The sequence below is a fragment of the Bos taurus genome, chromosome 13, assembly GCF_002263795.3.
Source record: "Bos taurus isolate L1 Dominette 01449 registration number 42190680 breed Hereford chromosome 13, ARS-UCD2.0, whole genome shotgun sequence".
NCBI classification, from domain to species: Eukaryota; Metazoa; Chordata; class Mammalia; order Artiodactyla; family Bovidae; genus Bos; species Bos taurus.
The window spans coordinates 33726803-33744484 of NC_037340.1; the positions used below are offsets into that span (position 1 = coordinate 33726803).

General features: G+C 45.6%; 1 long non-coding RNA gene across 1 annotated transcript in view; it reads left to right on the forward strand.

Annotated features, from left to right (window-relative positions):
- Nucleotides 1-2979: 2979 nt before the first annotated feature.
- LOC104973755 (uncharacterized) overlaps nt 2980-17682 on the forward strand; it is a 61977-nt gene continuing 47274 nt past the window's right edge. The window contains exons 1-2 of the long non-coding RNA XR_001501628.3: nt 2980-8727; nt 8890-8966. This is a non-coding gene — a long non-coding RNA (uncharacterized lncRNA). The remainder of the gene's footprint in view (nt 8728-8889; nt 8967-17682) is intronic.

The window sequence follows — 17682 nt, forward strand, 5'->3', positions numbered from 1 at the left end:
GAAGATTTTAGTTTCAAAAAGATGAACATTATCACAGTCTTCTTTATATTATCAATTAGTGTTTTGAGAGACAGAGATGGTGCAGCAGTAAACAGCACAGCCCCTGTTTAAAAGTCACAAACAACAAGTGAGCTGGATGCAGATGATCAAATTTTTACTCTGCTCAAATGACATACCTGAAGCACTCAGGTGACAGAAAAAGGAAGGTCATGATCGTGTTTGTCAACTGAAGCCATGGGAACAGCACTTGTCCCACAGCTCTGCTGGGCTGCCTGCCCTGGTGGGATTTAATGTTTTGTCTTCCTCCGTTTGCAAAGTCCTCAAAGAACAGTCAGCAGTTTACGTAGGATGTGGGATACTGGGGCAGCAAATGGCATTGGTTTATCAAATTTTTTAAAAATTTGATGCAAAACCCATGTCAGGAAATTGGTAATTGGAATTATGTGGTTGCATTACTTGATGACAGCATATTATTTGATAAAAAGCAGACACCACTTTGCCGACAAAGGTCAAAGCTATGGGTTTTTTTTTTCCAGTAGCCATGTACAGGTGTGAGAGTTGGACCATAAAGAAGGCTGAGCACCAAAGAATTGATGCTTTTGAATTGTTGTGCTGGAGAAGACACTTGAGAGAGTGTCTTGGAGAGACCCTTGGACAGCAAAGGAGATTGAACCAGTCAATCCTAAAAGAAATCAACCTTGAATATTCATTGGAAGGACTGATGCTAATGCTCCAGTATTTTGGCCACTTGATGTGAAGAGCTGACTCACTGGAAAAGACCCTGATGCTGAGAAAGATTGAAAGCAAAAGGAAAAGGGGCCGCCAGAGGATGAGATGGTTAGATAGCATCAGTGACTCAATGGACATGAATTTGAGCAGCTCTGGGATACAGTGAAGGACAGAGGAGCCTGGTATGCTATAGTCCATGAGGCTGTGAAGAGTTGGACATGACTTGGTGACTGAACAACAACAACATTACCGGTGAAGACAGACAAGCATGTGGATTCTGGATTCTGGGCCTGTGTTTCCTCTCCCTTCTTCCACTGTCACTCCATAAACTGCAGAGCTGATGGAGAGCACCCCAGAAGGCTGCTGCAGAGGAGGGAGCAATGCTTTTCCCTCCAAAATCCAAGGCAGTACTTTCCCCTGGTGGAGGGTCCAGGCCTCAACCCCGGCAGCCAGAATGGCAGCCCAGGGGCCTGATGTGAAGGAGCAAAACCTTGGGTTTTGTAAATCTTGCCCCAGGACTGCCTTTCCTTCCAGGAAACTACTTCAGAGGTCACGGTGCTGAACTGCTGGTGAAATGCTTAGGTCTTCCCAGAGAAGAGAGGGAAGGGAGGCCAGAGAGGGTGTCAGTCCAACATAGATGCCCCTGGGAGGCCGGCAGGCTGCTCAGCGCAAACCTGCCTCTCTTGCAGAAATCTCCCTTGCATCACTGCAGCCCCCAGGCCTCTCTGTCATCAAGGTCCTACAGCCAGGGCAGAGTTAAGCACCGCTCAGGGCTGGGTTCCAGTCCAGAAGTCAGCTCTGGCATCCCGGACCTGCTGTGCCCACCTTGCTGTGTGACCCTCAGTTGGGTGTCTGAGCAGCTCTAGGCTTCAGGCATCTCTCTCGCCTGTAGGACACGTCCTGTTCTTATGTGGTCCTGTGTGTGGCATCACAGCAGAATCTCATAACCAAGAAGAAGTCTAATTTTTCTGTGTCTGACATGAAGGAGGATTTATTTGGCTGCATGTGAAAGACTCCAGATAACAGTACTTTGAACCTGGCGAAAGTTTCTTTCCTTTTGATGGCAAAGCCTGAAGGAAGGCCCCTGAGGGCAGTGTGAGGGCTCCAGGCCTGCTCAGCTGTCCAGAGGGTGTGGCCTTGAGCCTCAAGGTCCAAGGTGAGCTTCCGCTGTCTTGTCCATGCCCCCAGGGCAGGATGGAGGAAGAGGGGTAGGGGAGGCAGTGGGGGGTGGGGGAAGAAGAGACATGCCCTCCCCACCCCTGCCCCGCTTAAGGGATCTCGTCCGAGAAACCACACATATCCATTGCTCACTCTCCACTGGCCAGCAGTCACCTGGCTACAGGAAGGCGGAGAAATGTGGCCTCAAACCCGGGTAAATATCAGCAGATCTATGGTTGTGAAAGGAGTGGATGATTATTAAAGGGATGGCAAAGAGCCTTTGACATTTGTTTTTATTAACCTTTTCTATATTGATTTTTAAATTTGAAAATACTTGCTTACAACATATCAAGCAGTGCAAAGATACATATATATGTATACACACAAACATATACTTATGAGAGTGTGTATATATTCTGCCCCTCCCCACCACCCCCTCCCCCCACTGCCCTCCCCACCGCCCTATAAACTCTAGTAAACTCTAGGACTTCTTGGTGGCTCAGATGGTAAAGAATCCACCTGCAATGTAGGAGACGCTGGTTCAATCCTTGGGTTGGGAAGATCTGCTGGAGAAGGGAATGGCAACACACTCCAGTATTCTTGCCTGGATAGTCCCATGGACAGAGGAGCCTGGTGGGCTACAGTTAATGGGATGGCAGAGTAAGACAGACTGAGCAACACTTAAGCTTTCACATAAACTCCAGGCTCCCGAGGGAACTAATACGAACAGTTGGATATATATTCTTTCATGTCTTTCTTGATTGACATGTAAAATACGTAAACCTTCCTGTCTCCCCACATTTATTTTTTTTTTAATGAGAACTGCATTTTAGAGATAAAATATATTTTTCCAAATATGTAGTTTGCTGGTTTCTAATACATAGCAAATCATTTTATTGGAAATTATATGTGGCTCTAACCCGTTCTTTATAATAGCTGCGTAATCGCTCATAGTATGGATTTCATAGTTGAATGCACTGTAATTTCTTTTGCCATTCCCCAATAGAATACATAGATTATTTCCTTTTATTGCCACTGTAAATAATGTTGCAAGAAACAACCTTGTACACTATCCTCAGGTGTGTCTTTCTGTGAGATGTTTGATCCAAGGGCCTACAGTGAGTTCCACTTGGTCACTTCCTGCTGCTGCTGCTGCTAAGTCGCTTCAGTCGTGTCCAACTCTGTGCGACCCCATAGACGGCAGCCCACCAGGCTCCCCCGTCCCTGGGATTCTGCAGGCAAGAACACTGGAGTGGGTTGCCATTTCCTTCTCCAGTGCCTGAAAGTGAAAAGTGAAAGTGAAGTCGCTCAGTCATGTTCCTGAAGACTCCTAATTTGCAGGTGGGTGTGGGGCAGGGAGGGGCTGGTCTCAGCCTTCGGCCCCCTTTCACAGACGTAACTCTAGCTAGTGAGTGACAGAGTGGAGTCTTGAGCTCAGAAGTGACTACCTCTCCACCCCCCCAAATAAAAACCCTTGCTTCCCCTTCACTGCCAGGGGGCTCCTGCTTCTCTAAGGAGGGGGAGAGACGCTGGGGACAGCCAGCTAATTCTTTAGCCACCTCAGCACTTTGTAGAGCATCCTGTTTTTGTGTTGGGGTGTGTTGGGGAGGATGGGTGACCTAACTTCAGGTCAGCTAGGCAGCCACACCCCCTCAAAGTTACTTCCTCGATTCCTGGAATCCCCACTGCCGAGGTTTCTAGCTCCTGGAAGGATGCAGTGCACCCCTCTCCAATCTGAGGATACACACAGTGTGCCCTTGACCCATGACATACACCGACCACAGCAGCCACCCGGAGTAAGTGACCGCTTCCCTTCCCCACCTGGCTGGAGGGAGGAGGGCAGTTTCTTCCACCTCTAGGGACTCTGTGCATCTTGTGCCTTCTAGCCAAGTCATTGCCATTACTGTCCATGGACAAATCAAAGTCGTCAGCTCTGAAAAACCCCAGTTCAACAAACAGCCTTCCTCACTCCACTCGGTAACATGAAGATTCTCAGTTCTTCTCAGCCTGGGCTTAGCAGTCAGCCCAGCCCAGAAACAGGACAGGAGCCAGCCCCACCTGTCACTGTTGTTTAGTCCCTAAGTCATGTCCGACTCTTTTGCAACTCCACGGACTGTAGCCCACCAGGCTCCTCTGCCCATGGACTTCCCGGGCGAGAATACTGGAGTGGGTTGCCATTTCCTCCTTCAGAGGATCTTCCCAACCCAGGGATAGAACCTGTGTCTCCGGCATTGGCAGGCAGATTCTTTACCTGTGAGCCGCCAAGGACACCCAGCCCCACACTGCTCACCTTTTATCTGCAAGTGGCTTTCACAGTATAGGACATTTTGTTTTTATCAACCTAGCCTCTGTTACTCAGGGGCACACATTTAGCTGTTGCTTTTCTCACGTTTTGGGAAGTGCTGATTTTGTGCTTTTCAGAGTGAAGACAGAGGCCAGAAGCATCTTGATTTTGTTTTTGCATCTTGTATGTTTGATTCAGCAGTTGGAAAGCTGTTGCATGTAAGGATGTTTCTGAGTTTGGAAAAGGCTGGGAACAAGGCTCTGGCAGAGCCCTGGATGGTGGGGGCAGGGTAAGAGTAGAGTCTGTGTTGTCCTTTTAAGTCATAGGATCGCAAGCTCCCTGAAGGGCAGTGACTATGTCCTCTTGCTTCTGAGTCCCCAGCACCTGTGTGAGGTCTGCCCTGGAAAGTGCTTGATAAATAGAACTGGGCAAATGCAGGCAGAAGCTGAGCTCAAAGGCGGGCCCCAGGCCAGGAATGACTGTGCCAGTCTTGGGGAAAGCCAGTGTCTTGGGGGTGGGGGATCCAAGGTGGCTAGAGCCCAAGCAAGAGGGGACCCCCCAACAGCTCTGCTGTAGCCCCTGGAACAGACTTTCGGGGGACTCGCATGTTGGTACCACAGCTTTCCAGGCTGGGCCTTGCTGGGCGGGGAGGCTGCAGGATGTACCAGGTGAGTAGCTGTGCCCAGTGGCAGCCCTGTGTGCTCCAGGGCTGTGGGTGGGGGGCCCTCCTCCTGCAAAGCTCTCTGGGCGGTTTATTTCTGCAACATCAGTTCTGTTCTGAGAGCTGAAATCCAGTGGCCAGACCTAGAAACAGTCACCAAGAGAAACAAACAGCAGAGGAAGCCTGGGTCATAGCTGACTCCCTTTTGGGGGCATGGCTGTGAGGGAGGTGTGTCAGCTCCTGCAAAATGGTCTTATGGGGGTAGGTGGAGGCAGGGAGCCGACCAAGGACCCTTGGGAGGGCCGTGCACAGGGAGAGGAGCACAGCTATTTGTTCTGTGTAATTAGATTGAGCTTATTTCCTTCTGTGGCACAGAGCCGGAGAGTCAGGGTTCTCAAAAAATGTTATCTTATCTCATTTTGTGTAATGTCATCATGGCACAGCTGGAATGGGAAGAAAGAACATTTTTGAGACATTCCTGGTCCTCTTCACGGATTGCGTTCTGTTCATTTGGCGTTGAAGTCAGTCTGATGCTGAGGTCTCCAGGAGCCCAGGGCAGATGCAACACTGTATTTATGTAATCAGCCCACAGACATACAGGAAGGCACTCTTTCTGGATAAATCTAAGGCCTGAGTGAGAGAGGCTGAGAGATCAGACAAGGCAGTCCCCTGGGCCCCAGCATCTTTGCTCAAGAACCTGCCACAGCTGCTGACCTAGGTTTGTCCCGGAGGGGAAATGAGAGAAACAGAGAAGTAGACCTGGGGCAGCTGAGTTCCCGTTTGAGTCACTGTCCTGGAGTGACTCTGTGAAAGGGGGCAGCCCACCGAGGTGGCGCTGAAAAACGTCAGGGAACAAAAGAGGATGACCATGCAGTTCTTTTCAAGATGAGAAGACGAGACACAGGCGGGGGGCTGGGATCCCGGGCAGGCACTGGCGGCCCTGCCTTCGCCCATGCACTCTCCCCCCCAGATTTCTAGCTGCTGTCTTCACGGAGCGCCAGCTGTTGCTGGATGCGGATGTGTCCTCCAGGGCACTTTGCCTGGGGCGGGCTCCCTAGAAGGACAGCCTGGCTGGAGAGACCAGTGGCTGTGCCTCAGCCCTTCCCGACGGCTGGATGCTGTGATGGCCCCCCAGAGTCTCTGTTCTTGCCCGCCTGCCCTCTGGCTCTTGCAGTGACGTGGGACCCCGGCAGGCTGGGCTCCGAGCACAGTGGCCCCCTGCAGCTCTCCCCCCAGGGGTAGGTCTCTGGGGGTGCTACAGTTTGCTGTACTAGAAAGATCAATGATGGATCCAGATCTTAGGAGTGGACAAGCCACCAGGAAATACCTCCAGCTTCCTGAGGAGGGGGTCTCCATGTCTCGGATGTTGAGGACGACACATGGCATTTTGTAATGTGCTGGCGTTTCTCCTCACGACCACACTGGCCCCTGTGGTCACCACATGCTTGTGTCACCAGGAAGATTGCCTGTCCAGCTCCTTCCTCTCCCTCTGCTCCCCATGTCCTTCTGCCAGGTCATCAAACCACTGGCCCCTCGGAGTCTGGATTTCACAGAAATGTACGTGCATACGGCTCAGGACTGGAAGGGACCTCTGGAAGTAGTTGGTACATCTGTCGTGCACTAGTTTTCCATCACTTTCATGTACATTTCCTCATTTCTTTATAAGGACTGCCATCCACCAGTAGACAGCACAGACACAGACACCAAGGTCTGGGGAGCATCGTGACTTACTGAAGGTCATGCCGACTCTGATCCATGCCATTCCTGGAGCTGCAAACCCCCGGGCCTCCTCATTCTCTCCCTCCTCCTTGGACCAGCCCCAGCTCTGGTGCTAAATGGCCCCTGGACAGGGCTGTGGGGGCAGCAGTACTGCTCGGAGCCTCCTGACTTGAGCAGGAGTTTGAGTGGCAGCAGCTGGTTCTCTTGAGCCCTGTCCCGGCTGGTAAGTCTGGAGGCCTTTGTATAAATGCCCCGCTGTGGGGTCCAGTACAGGAGCAGGTCAAACACAATCTGGAATCATCCTTGGTCATGGCTCATCCGTGGCAACCTGAAACGGCTGAGCACACATGAAGCCCCAGTTGTGGCCCTAAGGTGGCTTAATCACCCTCGTGGGGTGATTTCCTCTCAGAATCTGCACTCCTTTTTGTCCGTGTGTCTGGTGGCCCAGATGCCCGGGACTCTGATTAGCCTTCACACACAGACTCTCCCACAGGCCTCAATTCAGTGAGGTCTGTGTGCTCTGGACCCCTCCTAGAACAGTTTTCAATGAGAGGATGAAATACCCCAGACCCTACAAGGGAAAAGGCCATGTTTTGGGACTCCACACCATGGGTGTTCATAAATCCCAGAGGAAAAGAAGATCCCTCGTCCCTCCAGGCCAGGTCACAGATGACCATCTGCTCCTTGTGGTCTGATAGGTATTTAGTTCAGCCTCAGCAAGTCTTCTCTGCCGCCCCCTGACCCCTGGGAAGCCAGATAAATGGTGACAGGAAGGTGAGAGTCTGATGTGTTTTTGAAGACCCGTTCTGGGCAGGAGCACACAGATGAAGGACACTGGTTTGTGGTGATGCTTCCTGATGCCCTGGGAGTGAGCCATCCAGCTGAGGGACAGTGATGAGGGCCAGGTCCTGAGGGGCGCACAGAAGGGGCAGCCACGTGAGCTGGGGAGAGAAGCAGTTGAGAAGTGAGGAGCTTGTGCCAGGCTGGGAAGGAAGTGGGGTGACAGGTGGGGGTTGCTGTGCTGTCTGGGGCTGCAGATGGATGTAGGGGCTGGCAGGGCTGCCAACAAGAGCCTCAGATGTGGCTTGCAGGGAGTCCGTGAGCACTTTAAGTCAAGCAGTGACATCCAGTCACCTTGTGAAGCTGCCGACGGGCAGGATTGTAAGGAGGGTCAGGCTGCAGATCTCTGGCAGAGCGTTGAAGCCCAACACTCAACTCTAGATCTCACACAAACAAGAGGAGACTTCCTTGCTCCTCCAGGGCAAGACATCTTTGCTCAGAGCCAGGAGGCTCAAGTTGGGCTTCTCCCCACACAGGAGAAGTTGGTGTTATGGAGCCAGTTGCTCTGGCCTGCAAAACTTAGCAACATCGTAGGAGGCTGAGATGCTCCTAGGGGTTATTGAGACAGGAGACCCTTTCTAATCTGTGCTGATAAAAAGAATCAGCTCATGTTAATAGGTGGCAACAGCAGGCTTGGGACTCTGGCCATCACCAGTGGCCCCTCTGCAGTCTTAAGAATGGTCTTTGGTACCAGAAGGATGCTGAGGTTGAGGCTGGGGTTAGTGGGAGGGTCAAGGGTTGCCAGGGTTAAGGGTGTGGCAGAGACTCCTTTAAGGTCAGTGCACTGGGCCCGCCGCCAGATACCTATTTGAAGACATACAAGAACCGCCCCCACCCTGGGTGCCCACCCCTGCCCCAAACACATCTGAGTGGCTCTGACTTAGTTTTAGGCTTTCTCCCTGATAGAGTAGGTCCCATTGAGGCCGTGGGTTAAACCCATTTCACCTGCCTTCACTAAGCATGGTCATTTTAAGAACCCAAGGCCGCTAACATGTTTGCCTGAGTTGTTTTCTAGAAACTTGGACTCAGCTGTGTCTAGTTGGAGCTGAGTTGGTTAAGACTGGATGGAACCGCCCATCCTTCATCTGAGCGAGCGGGAACACGTGGTCTGCTACTTCTGGCCCATAGCGGAGTCACACATGCGCAGAACAACCATCCTCACAGCTTTTCCTCATCACCTTTCCCCACGCTCCCCGAGCAAACACACTTTGCTGCAAATTTCGGCATCTCAGCGTTCAGGAAACAAACCTGGCTGGTGACACTGGAAGTTTTTTCTTCCCTCTCGTGCCTGGGACTTTGCATCTTGGAAGAGTTGGTGGGAGACTTTCCAAGTGAGGTTCGTATGGTGAAGGCACCAGGGGGCTGGATACACGAGGGAACAGGTAGGGGGTTGCCCAGGAGGTGGGGGAGCAGAGAGCAAAGGCCACAGTCTCCATCTACTCTCCATTGGCTTCACCGTCTGTCTGAGCTGACCTAGGCCTTGCCATGTTCTCCTTAGGCCCAGCCGAGGACGGCTTGACCCCAGGGCTTCTGCTAGACCTCCCTACACCCTGGTTCAGCCTGAAACCCAGAAGGGTAAGTTGTTCCAAGGAGACCAAAGTACGGACTGTCCTCAGCTTGGGCCAGGGTGTGCTCTGAATGCTCTTTGTTCATGTGGTTACTTCCCTGTAGAAGCAGTGCTGTCCTTGAGGGTGATCTGGGGACTTGGATCAGCCCACAAAGGCTTGATTGACCCATGAGGTGTCCGGCGTGGTTTTGACAGTGGTCTTGGGTCACCAGCTTTACTCTGAAGCTCGGCTCTGAGCAGGTGGCGGTGGGGCCTCTCCTGGGGAGAACGTGGGCAACAGGAAGGGAGGGAAAAGGAAAAGGAAAGGGCGGGCACATGTGTGTGTTGGGGGCTTTATAGGGGTGAGGGAAGCCAGGCTCACACAGTTCTTTGGCTGCTCCAGGAGCAGAAGTCGACAGAGCCAGAGGGGGACGCTCAGCAGAAGGCCCAGGGTGGCTCTCAGGCCTGTTGGGGGCACATGTGTGCCCTTCACAGCTTCGGGATTTGGTGTACTTTTGAGTCTGATGATTTTTTTTTTTTTGTCTGCTTAAAAAAAAAAAAAAGTATAATTCGCATATAGTAAAATGGACCCTTTTAGAAAAAATTATAGTTGATTTACAATGAATGCTGTGTTAATGACTGGTGTACAGCAAGATGATTCGGTTTTGCATATACATTCTTTTCTATTATGGCTTATCGTAGAATATTGAATATAGTTCTCAGTGCTAAGCAGTAGGAACTTGTTGTTTATCTGTTCTATATGTAAAAGCTTACATCTGCTAACCCCAGTCTCCCACTCCATCCTTCCTCCGTCCCCCACCCCTTTGGCAACCACAAGTTTGTTTTCTTTCTTTGTTCATAATTCTGTTTTGTAGACAGGTTCATTGTGTCATGTTTTAGATCCCACACATAAGTGGTATCACATCGTATTTGTCTTTCTGATTTCATTTTGTATGGTAATCTCTAGGTCCATCCATGTTGATGCAAATGGCATTATTTTGTTCTTTTATGGCTGAGTAATGTTCTGTTGTGTACATGTGCTCCCTCTTTGTTGATTCATCTGTCGGTGGACAGTTCGGTTGCTTCCACGTCTTGGCTATTGTGAATAGTGCTGCTATAAACATAGGGTACATGTGTCTTTTTGAATTAGAGTTTTCTCCAGGGATATGCCCAGGAGTGGGTTTGCTGGATAACATGGTGACTCTATTTTTAGTTTTCCAAGCAACTCCATGCTATTATCCACAGTGGTTGCACCAGTTTACATTCCCACCAATAGTTTAGGGGAGTTTCCTTTTCTCCACACCGTCTTCATCATGAAATGAACCCGTTTAGTGGACAGTTCTTGAATTTTGACATAATGTATACAGTTGTGTAACCACCACTGCAGTTAAGAACGTTTCATTGTACCCTCCCTCCAGGTAAGTGATGGGTTTTCTAACTGTTACGAATGATTTTCTATTTTATTTCTCCATTGGCTATCACTGGTAAAGAACATTACATTAAATTTTATGAGTTAATATTTTATCTTGCAATATTGATGAACTCTTACTAGTTATAATGACTCATCTAATGGTCCTGTTGAATTTTCCATGCAGATGATCCAATGTGCAAATAAAGACAGCTTTATCATCTCTTCAAATTCTTTTAGCTCTTATTTTGTTTTCTTGTCTCAGTGATTGCCAGGATCTCCAGATTTATAATAAGTCATCATGATGATGGTAGACATATTTAGGTTTTTCTATTAAGTGTAATGTTTTGTTGACTATGATTTTTTTGTTGTTGAGATATTGTCAAAATAAGAAAATACTTTTATATTCCCAGCTGAGATTTAAAAAAATAAAAATCATAATAGGTATTGAATATTACCTAGTACTTTTCTGCATTTATTTTCATAATAACATGATTTTTTCCCCTTTAATTCTTAGTACCTTAGGTCTTAATGTTACTGATGTTCTGATCCTAATGTGCTTAATTTAAATTTCTAGAATAAACTTCTTGATGCTGTTGCATCATCAATACCTATTAGACTTGGTTGTCTAATATTTTGTTAGGATTCATAAGTATAAAGAACTTTTTTTTTTTAATTCTTCTTACTAGTTTCAGAATCAGGCATATGATGATGATTATCTATTCCTTGGAAGTGTGGTAGATTACATCCATGATATCTGTCTTAATTTTGGCCACTGTAACAAAAATACCATAGACTTGGTGGCTTAAACAACATTTATTTCTTATAGTTCTGGAGGGTGGCAAGTCCAAGGTGCCAGAAGGTTCAGGGACTTGGTTCATAGGTGAGGACTTGGTGAGGACCTGGTTCATAGACCGTTGTCTTGTTGCTTTACCCTCACATGGCTGGAAGTGAATAAGGGAGCTCTCTGGGGTCTATTTTGTAAAGGCACTAATCCCATGACTTGATCACCTCCCAAAGCCCCACCTCCTGATACCTTCACATTGGGAATGAGGCTTCAATATATAAATTCCAGGAAGACACAAATATTTAATACCTTAAGAATACCCTTTGGGTCTGGGTACTTTTGCGAATGCTCAATTTCCCTAATATTTATTAGTCTATTCAGTATTTCTTCCTGTGCCATTTCAAAATAATTTTCATTGAGTTAAAATGGACATACAGCATTATATTCATTTCTGGTATACACAGTTATGATCTGATATTTGCATATATTGCAAAACCATCACCATGATAAGTCTAATTATTATCTGTCACCACACATAATTGCAATGTTTTTCTTGTGATGAAGACCTCTAAGATACTCTCTCAGCAACTTTCAAATGGGCTACTCAGGATTATTAACTATAGTCACTGCTGTACATTGTTATATCAGTGACATATTATTTATAATGGGAAGTCTGGGCCTTTGATCCCCTTTACCTATCTTTCCCATCCCCATTTTTAAAACTTTACATATATCCAGAAATATATTTTGCCTAGACTTTCTATGTTTATTAAAGCTGAGTAGTTAATATTTTTATTGTTGTTATATCACTGTGTCATAGTTGATCGTATTTTTTCTTTTTAAAAAAACTTTTTCTTTTAAAAAAAACTTCTTATTTTTCATTGGAGTATAGCTGATTAATAGTGTTGTGATAGTTTCAGGTGGACAGCAAATGGACTCAGCCATACATATGCGTGTATCCATTCTCCCCCAAACTCCCATCCAGTCTAGGCTGCCGCATAACATTGAGCAGAGTTCCCTGTGCTGTATAGTAGGTCCTTGTTGGTTATCCATTTTAAATATAGCAGTGCATATGTGTCCCTCACAAACTCCCTAAATTAATCCCTTCATCTCCAGTTCACATTATCTCTTTTTTTTCTTGACCAGAGGTATGCCTACCTGATTAGACAGATTTATCTTCTGATTTGTTTCTACTAGCCAAAGCAGATCCAATGTTCTTTAAAAATTAGCCAAACCTTTTTCACCTTCTGGTAGTTCTTGTCCTCTTTTCAGGTTTGGGGAATTTTCCAAAAAAAACTATAAGTTTTGGGCAACTTTCCAAATCAGATAATTTCCTGGATATCACATTGCAGAGTTTGAAATATATAAATTAAATGTGATTTAATTTATTATTTGATGGAAAAGATCTACTAGATTCCTTATCTCACCATCCATCCCCATAATTCAGGGAAATTAGGGTCCAAGGGGAAATCAGGCTACTATTTAAGTAATAACACAAATATGAAAATTACATAAGTGGTAAGATTTAGGAGTGGGGAAAGGCTACGAGAAGTGATATAGGAAGCACTGACTCAATTATGACCATCAAGGAAAATTTCTCTGAGTAAGTGAGAGTTATCTTGGTGAGGAAGAGAAGAAACAGCATGAGTAAACATTCTAAGGCAGGGAGCCAATGAGATGGGATGAGGAAGATTAAATGAATACATTCAGGGATTTCTGCAGTCAAGTATGAATCAGTGGTGTTGATAGTATTACGTTGGCCAAAAAGTTCATTTGAATTATGCTGTCAAATGTTATGGAAAAATCTGGATGAACTTTCTGGCCAATCCAATATCTTTAGACAGAGAAGAATTGAGAAAGAGTCCTAGGTTGTAAACTGAAAGGTATATGCATTAAAGTTGGAAAAACCCCAAAAGATAAAACCCTATTTGTATCCTGAGAAAAATAGCTGCAAAGACATATTTCAATAACTGAACATACCCTCAGAAAACACGAAAATGTCTCTGGAAGGGTTTGAATTCTTCCTACAATGATTTGAAATGATCAAAACTCAAAATGTTGCAGGTTAAAATGGAAAATAATTTAAAATGATTCTTTGGGATAATATATACCAAAGCAGTATGTTAGATCTGGAATATATTCAACTTTCCCATCATGGCATATTGAAGACAAATATATTTTCAACTTATGAAGTAGTATTTGCTTTTAATTTAATTGTGTGAAGAAGAGCTGATTAGTTAAATTTCAACTCTGCAACAACCAGCCTTTCCTAAGAGCACAGACTCAGATGTGCATGCCCTGGCACCTCTTTCTGCATTGTGCCCTATACCAGCTTTTTGGTTGAATGATAATGTCTGCAAGTACCACATATATCTTGATGAGAATAAGCTACAGGTTTGCTTAAAGGTTACTAACTTCAGTTGCCCCAAATATGTGACTGTAAGCGACAAATCTGGGCCAAAAAAAGAGGCAAGAAATTGAGATGATGTAATTTATAGCTTTTTTCCCAAAGAAGTTGATGCAAGATGATTTGTTCATCTTAATAACATTTTAATAGATTCTTTCCCATAACACGTATTGCAAACCAGAACATTAAGCACTGCAGAAGCCTTATTATGGCTATGGATTTAGTAATGTGACAAACAGATTGCCTTGGTTATAAAACCTGAGATTGCTTTCTTTGGTTTTGCAGCATATGGAATTCTTCTTGGTGAACCATTAAACATGCACCATGCTTTTCTAATTAAAACTAACGGTTCCCTTTGTCACCATTTATCCCATCATTTCCTGGTGCAGAAACTTTCATAGCATCATAGGATAAAGGCCAAATATCATAGTCTAAAATGCAGTTCCTCCATGACCTTCCTTTCTGCTCTTGCTACCCTTTAGGCTCTCATGAAAGTGAAAGTCACTCAGTCGTGTCCTACTCTTTGCGACCCAGTGGACTGTAGCCTGCCCGGCTCCTCTGTTAATGGAATTCTCCAGGCCAGAATACTGAAGTGGGTCGCTGTTCCCTTCTCCAGGCGATCTTCCCAACCCAGGGATTGAACCCATGTCTCCCACATTGCGGGCGGATTCTTTACCGTCTGAGCCACCAGGGGAACCTAGTAAACAGTCTATGTGATTTCTCCAAATGTGACTGGTCCCTTCCTGCCTCTGTAATTTACTAAATGCTCCTCGCAAAGTTCTTTACTTTCTCTCTTCCATCTTGGCCTGCTGAAGCCCTTGCAGTTCTTTCAGAATCATCTCGGATGCACCACGCATCCTGGAAGCTTTCCTTGGTCTTTCTAATTACGCTTCCCAATCTGGGTTCCTCAGAACACCAATTCTATGGACCATAGAAGGACATTGCTTTCTGGAGAGTCACAAAATGAAAGGAGCATCTTAAATGCTCAGAGAAGTTGTACAGTAAAGACATCGGTTAATTTTTGTTCAGCTCAGCACTTCCTAAACTTGGTGTGACCATGAACTTTCCCTCCAGATGATACTTGTTAACATCACAGAGAGAAGACTTTAAGAAATATTCCCCTCCTAGTCTGTGTTCCCTGTTAGCAGGTCCTTATTTATTCATTCACTAGTGAACAGATAAAATAATTATAGACTGTATACTAAGTGTAGAGAAGGATTAAAAAAAAATGACTCAGGCTTAGAGTCTCGCGAGAAGCTTAAAGTCTAGTAGGAGAAATAAGGCAGTAATGGCTGTCCAAGGTTGGCTGTGTCAAGTGCCCCGATGCGGGCACCAATGAGATGCTGTGGAGGCTCAGGGTGGAAGACGATCTTTAAACCCAGGGACTATCCATCTGGGTCCTTTAAGAAACAGATTTCCGAATGTGTGCTTTGTAGCTAACTAGGAGTTTCTGGATGATTTCAGATGGTATATTAATGAACATTAACAATGTTTATTTCAGTTCAGTTCAGTCACTCAGTCGTGTCCGACTCTTTGCAACCCCATGAATCACAGCACGCCAGGCCTCCCTGTCCATCACCAACTCCCGGAGTTCACCCAGACTCATGTCCATCGAGTTGGTGATGCCATCCAGCAATCTCATCCTCTGACGTCCCCTTCTCCTCCTGCCCCCAATCCCTCCCAGCATCAGAGTCTTTTCCAATGAGTCAGCTCTTCACATGAGGTGGCCAAAGTACTGGAGTTTCAGCTTTAGCATCATTCCTTCCAAAGAAATCCCAGGGATGATCTCCTTTAGAATGGACTGGTTGGATCTCCTTGCAGTCCAGGGGACTCTCAAGAGTCTTCTCCACACCACACTTCAAAAGCATCAATTCTTCGGCACTCAGCCTTCTTCACAGTCCAACTCTCACATCCATACATGACCACAGGAAAAACCATAGCCTTGACTAGACGAAACTTGGTTGGCAAAGTAATGTCTCTGCTTTTGAATATGCTATCTAGGTTGGTCATAACTTTCCTTCCAAGGAGTAAGCGTCTTTTTTTTGTTGTTGTTATTCATTCTTCCAATTTTATTTTATTTTTAAACTTTACATAATTGTATTAGTTTTGCCAAATATCAAAATGAATCCGCCACAGGTATACATGTGTTCCCCATCCCGAACCCTCCTCCCTCCTCCCTCCCCATACCATCCCTCTGGGCCGTCCCAGTGCACCAGCCCCAAGCATCCAGCATCATGCATCGAACCTGGACTGGCAACTCGTTTCCTACATGATATTTTACATGTTTCATTGCCATTCTCCCACATCTTCCCACCCTCTCCCTCTCCCACAGAGTCCATAAGACTGTTCTATACATCAGTGTCTCTTTTGCTGTCTCGTACACCGGGTTATTGTTACCATCTTTCTAAATTCCATATATATGCGTTAGTATACTGTATTTATGTTTTTCCTTCTGGCTTACTTCACTCTGTATAATAGGCTCCAGTTTCATCCACCTCATTAGAACTGATTCAAATGTATTCTTTTTAATGGCTGAGTAATACTCCATTGTGTATATGTACCACAGCTTTCTTATCCATTCATCTGCTGATGGACATCTAGGTTGCTTCCATGTCTTGGCTATTATAAACAGTGCTGCGATGAACATTGGGGTACACGTGTCTCTTTCCCTTCTGGTTTCCTCAGTGTGTATGCCCAGCAGTGGGGTTGCTGGATCATAAGGCAGTTCTATTTCCAGTTTTTTAAGGAATCTCCACACTGTTCTCCATAGTGGCTGTACTAGTTTGCATTCCCACCAACAGTGTAAGAGGGTTCCCTTTTCTCCACACCCTCTCCAGCATTTATTATTTGTAGACTTTTGGATCGCAGCCATTCTGACTGGTGTGAAATGGTACCTCATAGTGGTTTTGATTTGCATTTCTCTGACAATGAGTGATGTTGAGCATCTTTTCATGTGTTTGTTAGCCATCTGTATGTCTTTTTTGGAGAAATGTCTATTTAGTTCTTTGGCCCATTTTTTGATTGGGTCGTTTATTTTTCTGGAGTTGAGCTGTAGGAGTTGCTTGTATATTTTTGAGATTAGTTGTTTGTCGGTTGCTTCATTTGCTATTATTTTCTCCCATTCTGAAGGCTGTCTTTTCACCTTGCTTATAGTTTCCTTTGATGTGCAGAAGCTTTTAAGGTTAATTAGGTCCCATTTGTTTATTTTTGCTTTTATTTCCAATATACTGGGAGGTGGGTCATAGAGGATCCTGCTGTGATGTATGTCGGAGAGTGTTTTGCCTATGTTCTCCTCTAGGAGTTTTATAGTTTCTGGTCTTACGTTTAGATCTTTAATCCATTTTGAGTTTATTTTTGTGTATGGTGTTAGAAAGTGGTCCAGTTTCATTCTTTTACAAGTGGTTGACCAGATTTCCCAGCACCACTTGTTAAAGAGATTGTCTTTAATCCATTGTATATTCTTGCCTCCTTTGTCGAAGATAAGGTGTCCATATGTGCGTGGATTTATCTCTGGGCTTTCTATTTTATTCCATTGATCAATATTTCTGTCTTTGTGCCAGTACCATACTGTCTTGATAACTGTGGCTTTGTAGTAGAGCCTGAAGTCAGGTAGGTTGATTCCTCCAGTTCCATTCTTTTTTCTCAAGATCGCTTTGGCTATTCGAGGTTTTTTTGTATTTCCATACAAATTGTGAAATTATTTGTTCTAGCTCTGTGAAGAATACTGTTGGTAGCTTGATAGGGATTGCGTTGAATCTATAAATTGCTTTGGGTAGTATACTCATTTTCACTATATTGATTCTTCCAATCCATGAACATGGTATATTTCTCAAGGAGTAAGCGTCTTTTAATTTCATGGCTGCAGTCACCATCTGCAGTGATTTTGGAGCCTCCCAAAATAAAGTCTGACACTGTTTCCACTGTTTCCCCATCTATTTGCCATGAAGTGATAGGACTGGATGCCATGATCTTTGTTTTCTGAATGTTGAGCTTTAAGCCAACTTTTTCACTCTCCACTTTCACTTTCATCAAGAGGCTTTTGAGTTCCTCTTCACTTTCTGCCATAAGGGTGGTGTCATCTGTGTATCTGAGGTTATTGATCTTTATCCTGGCAATCTTGATTCCAGCTTGTGCTTCATTCAG